Here is a 5,844-nt window from a genome sequence, read left to right as displayed (position 1 = left end):
TGAGCTGGCCCCGCCTCCCTACTGCGGACCAATCACAGCTCGTTCTCTCCCTTACAGCACCCGCCTACTCAGCACCCCATTGGACGACTAACGCGCTTCGCCCTACAGCGCTGTGGCCCAATCACAATCCGCTCTGAACAGGATGTCCCCGCCCCGCCAGCATCCCATTGGTGCCTCCGCGCTGTCAATTCCCCTCCCCCCATCGCCTCGTCTGCTCCGCGGGGATAGAGAGGCCCAATCCCAGCCGTTCTAGCCGCAGAATACATAGCGCGGGGCTATTGCGGCAATCAGGGCCGCGCCTCTCTGGTACTGTAGGGGGCGGGGGCACCCCCCCTCCCTCTATGGGTGGCCTAGCTCTGGCCAAAGGGGATGGCCTGGTTAGGGCCTATGGCCTCAGTTTCCCCAGGCTGGCCCAGGGTAGGCAAGCATGGCCATGGGGCACCTTCCACGGTTAATGGCATTTCTAGTGCTGGGGCGCTCTTCCCTTCCTCCCCAGCCCTGTGTCCTACAAGAACCCCACTGAGTGGAGCCAAGCAAGACAGAGCCTTTCAGTAAGTTGGGGGCAGACTCCTTCTTGCCCAGGCAGCCTGCCAACAATTTAAAGCAATTGTTACTTCATGCTGTCTTGGCACGTCAAATTGTTGTGGCCCGTGGCACAGCGGTGAGCTTCACCCTCAGAGATTAAACCAGGTATAATTCCAACATAAATGAAGCAGCTGCCTTCTTGATACCCAGGAAACATTACCAATTGTTTTCGGTTATTAAATAGCCCATGATCCCCACAGAATTCTGCATTTCAAGAGTTATAGACAGAAATGCCATATTTGGCCTAGTAGTAAAAGGATGCTAGCATATACTATTATAAAGTTTTACTAATAGTGCTGAATGCTTGCCTTCACTTGTTCAGAAAGTTGGCAGCCCTGTAAGAGGGAAGTTAGATAAGTGTTTGGTTTAAAAAAAAAATTACTAAGCAAGCAAGGAAGAAAGAAAGAAAAAATAAACAGGCATAGCCCACAGCAGAGTGTAGTTTACCAAACAAGCCATGTTTCTGACATTATATATTTGCCCTGAAGGACATAATGTTTTAAACAGATAGACAGTGCCTGGCTATGTTGAGTTTCAAATAACAAAATCTAACCCACCAGGTATCCTTATCCCGATAAATAAGAAACATCCTCAGCAAGGCCACAATCTAGCAATGATCTTTATATTGCAGTATGTCTGTATCAACATGAACCCACACTGATTTCAGTCTACCTACAGCTCATTGTAGGATTGAGGCCAAAGTTGTTCTTTGTGCTCCAGGCTGGGTATAATTGGCTGGGATCTAGGCAGATGGAATTCTATGAATACACACCCACTATAAAGTTGTCACAGATCTCTCCAACTAAATAAATAACTACTCCATCTGTATCACTGTAGAGGAAAAAACAGTTTGGGGACTGGGTCAGGATGTTCATACAAAATCCAACATCTTCACCTTTAAGGGTGAAGTACCACTGCAATGCTATGGAGAAATGTACACTTACAAAAATAAGATTTCCAAGCAAATAAGCAAACCCTTGCTTCAACGGGAAAATAAGGAGGAATCCAACAGAAAGCCATGTGAACAGCCTAGTAGTTATGCTAGTGATTTAAAGAAGTCCTGATTTGTGGTCATAATCAATACAGGGGTTAAGCTTTATTCAAATACTGTTTTCTATCTAGTGCTTTATATTTTTAGTCTCTCAGAAATTTTGTTAAACTATTAAGATTCATTTCTAACCACTTATTTTAGCCTTTTTCTTTATTTCTCTGGGGACTGCAGAACTCTCTCCCTGCCTGTATTGATATTTTTGCTGAATAACTATATTGTATATTCTTACCTGGATGCAGAAGAATGAGAGGTTTAAGACTTAATTTTTGGCATCAATTTATCTTGGCATGGAGTCATATTTAAGACTGCATATTGCTACATATATCCGGGGGATGTCACTTTACAGCCAAAACACCAGGTGTCTTCACTCTGGTTCACGTATGTTATACTTTATTAGATCACATTGAAAAGAAGCAGCACCAACTACAGAATTGTAATTATTAGATTCTTACCTTAGAAGCAATGAATCCTGATATCCCTTATATCTTAATCTGGGATTGCAATTTGTTTATGCATCTATCTTCCAAACATATACACACACCTATGTAACTTTTACACATGTGAGTAGTCCACTGAGTTTAACGAGTCTACTTATGTGAGTAAAGATACTCATGGACATAAATGTTTGCAGGATTGAAGCCTTACTGTGTAAATTAATGTAGAATACAACGCAAAATGCATCCCAAGTATTTAATGACCAAACTATTAGTGACACCACCCAATTTCCAAGCAATCACTTGCCAGCCAAATGCTGAGTGACATCCCATGATTATTATTGATCCATCTCTTTGTGTTAACTCTTAGCTGCTGGGTATTAATCAATTATTAACACTAGTAAGAAAAACTATTACACTTACCAGAGCACTGTAACCCTGCACAAAAAATAGCTATTCTCATTAGCATGTGAGTATATTGAGGAGTAACCAAAGTTCAAATTTGAAATGGTTTTTAGTATAATTTTCATGTCTTCAAAACATCTGAAGATCTAATGAAGCTCATTAATTAATACAATTTGCTCTGCAGCAGGAGGTTATATAGGCTGCAATTAGGTTAACCAAATACCCTGCTTGGGGGCATAACGTAGGGCTTGGAGAGGTAGAAGAAGATAATTCTCATATGAAGAGCTTTGGGGCTGGAATCATGGTTTATGAAACAGTAGAGGAGCATGAGGAAGATGTTCACAGAGAGGTTGAAAGAAATGGTGTTGTATATTTCCAAACTGTGGGTAAGTTTTGTGTTTATTAAATTCTAAGAAGGAAAGTGGATGGTAGACAGTTTCTGTAAGGGGGACTAAAGTAAATGTTTCTGAAAGTAGGTGAGGTTTTTCTCTCTTAAAAAGGGATATGTATTTACTCAGATTCCTGATCTCCTATTCTACGTGGCTACAAAAATGATTAGGGGTATGGAGTAGCTTCCATAAGAGCAGAGATTTAAAAGACTGGGACTGCTCATCTTAGAAAAGAGATGAGTAGGCAGTGGAGGGTATAATAGAAGTCTATAAAATCATGAATGGGATAGAGAAAGTGAATAGGGAAGTGTTACCCCTTCACATAACACACAAACCAGGGGTCACCTAATGACATGAATAGGTAGCAGGTTTAAAACAAACATAAACAAGTACTTCTTCGCACAATGTACAGTCAACCTGTGGAACTCATTGCCAGGGGATGTGATGGCCAAAAGTCTAACTGGGTTAAAAAAATAATTAGATAAGTTAATGGGGGATTGGTCCATCCTTGACTGTTAGCCAAGGTGCTGAGGGACGCAACCCCATGCTCTGGGTGTCCCTAAACTTCTAATTGCCAGAAGTTGAGACTGGATGACAAGGGTTGGATGACTCAAAATTGCTCTATACTGTTCATTTCCTCTGAAACATCTAGCATTGGGCACTGTCGAAAGAAAGGATGATGTGCTAGATGGACCATTGGTCAGACGTAGTATAGCCATTCTTATGTTCTTGTATTACCTTTAATGAGTGAGGATCCTAGAAAATCATAGCTCTGCAAAGATGTGACTAGGGATAGGTTTATATTGCTTATGTGCACCTAAAACCAAATTTGTATTGTATGTCATTCAGAAAGTCAACTGGAAAGAGCTAGTTGGGTAGCTGCAAAGGAACTTTCATTATTTCCTGTGAAAATTCTAGAGCAACTGGTAATGGCCTATCATATAGGTTCCAGAGCAGTTGAAGCCACGTTATAATAAATCAAAAACTAAAGTAGGAGAGGTATTAGAGTTTAAAACAATCTCTATTAGGGATTAGGATGAGATCTCCAAGGAGGGCAGATTATCCCAGTTCTGTCTTCTGTGGGGTTTTTTTGTGCCTATCTTTGAAGCATCTGATACTGGCCAGTGTGCAAGATGGTACAGGACTAGATGGTTCATGGGTCTCAGCCACTATGGCAATTCCTATGGATTCACAAACTTTTTCATAGTGCAGACTATATCTTAATAGACAGCGTGTCTCAGATTTCCCTCCTGTTTACAATCACGCGATCTCTGTGGCAGTTGTTTATATGAAAAACTAGTATTAGGAAAGTATGTGTGCATTAAATTCTAAAATGAGAACAGGCACCATGTGCTCAACTAGTTCTGTGGGCCAGTGGTCTGTACATCACAGGTTGAGAACTGCCATTCTATGGAATGGGACACTGAAAAGCCAAGTGTGGAAGGACTGGAAAGGGCAGGAAAATCCTGCTTTCCTGTACAGGGGGAGAAGGATGATACAGTAGGAAAGGCATTCACCGAAGACTTGGGGAAACCTGGTTTCAATTTCCCACTCCATCACATGCTTCCTGTGGACTGTGGGTAAAACACTTAGCCTCTCTGTGCCTCAGTTCCTAATCTGTAAAATTATATAAATAAATACAATAGCACTTCCCTACCTCACAGGGGTATTGTGAGGATAAATACATTAAAGATTGTGATGGTGCACATAAAGTACCTGAGATGGAAACCTGGCACAAAGGGACCCAGTTGATTCAGACCAATGAAATCAATAGAAAATCAATCATTAATTTTAAAAGAAATTCCAGAGATGTTTCTGGTTAAGATGTTACCTGTTGCTCCCTACTCTGGCACCGAGCGTTGTGCCAGCACATGACAGCCAGAAAATGAGTGCCAATGCAAATGAAACTGACCCAGACTTTTAAGTGCCAAAGCTGAGGGATGCTAAGTGATCCACATCATTTATGACCCAGTTCATTTTATTTCAGTTTTGATAACCTAAGATGTTAACAAGGTGAGGTCTTAATAAAAAAAAAAAATCAATTTTCAACATGAGCTGTTGAGCTGTTCTTCCCCCCCCCCCCCCAAAAAAAAAAGTTTGGGGCAATTGGGGGGATGTAGCTTTCCAGTGTGTGCACCCAGGGCGTGGGGAGGTACTTGCAGAAAGGTATTTTTTGGAAGAAGTGTATTTGGGGAGGAGGTGGGTTTTGAAGAGGTACTTTGGGTAGGGTGAAAAGAAGAACAGGAGTACTTGTGGCACCTTAGAGACTAACAAATTTATTAGAGCATAAGCTTTTGTGGACTTTGGGTAGGGTGGTTTGGCGATATTTGAGGGGGGTGAGTTTTATGGGAGGAGTATTTGTTTTTTTGCAGAAGGTGGGTTTTAGGGCAGGGGTATTTAGTGGAGGGGTTTGGGAGTATAGGGGAGGGTTGGGTTTTAGGGAGGAGGGGGCATTTGGGTTTTGTGAGGAGGGATTATTTGGGTCTGGGGTGGGGGTGGGCACTGGGGGGGATAGGTAGGGTTTGGGGAGGGGGTATTTAGTGGAGGGGTTTTGTGTGGAGGGGGTATTTGGGCCTAGGATAGGTTTTGGGGGGGGTCGGGATGGTGGGTTTTAGGGTGGGGTTTGGGTTCTGGGGAGCAGGCCGCAGTTCCGTGCACCGGGCCCCCCACACAGCTGCCCGTCCGGGCTCGCTGCCGGGTTTAAAAGGCCGGAGGAGGGGCCGGGGACGCGCGCACACGCACGCGCAGAGGACGCTCGCCGGCCCAGGTGACGGCGTGCGCGCCCCCGCGCGGCGGGAAGAGGGCGGGGCGAGCGCGAGCCCGGGAAGGCCGCTGGGTTGGCCTCCGAACCCTGCTTCTCCAGCGGCGCGCGCGACCCCGACCGCGAAAGGGGGGTTTCGCGCGCGTCCCCGCGGCGGCTTCGGGGGCGCGCTCCCGGACCCGCGCCGGTTCCTGCTCGGGCTCGGTGGCACCGCAGAGG

The sequence above is a fragment of the Trachemys scripta genome, chromosome 20 (assembly GCF_013100865.1).
Source record: "Trachemys scripta elegans isolate TJP31775 chromosome 20, CAS_Tse_1.0, whole genome shotgun sequence".
NCBI classification, from domain to species: domain Eukaryota; kingdom Metazoa; phylum Chordata; order Testudines; family Emydidae; genus Trachemys; species Trachemys scripta.
The sequence above is the reverse complement of the archived record's forward strand: the minus strand, read 5'-3'. Positions refer to the sequence as shown.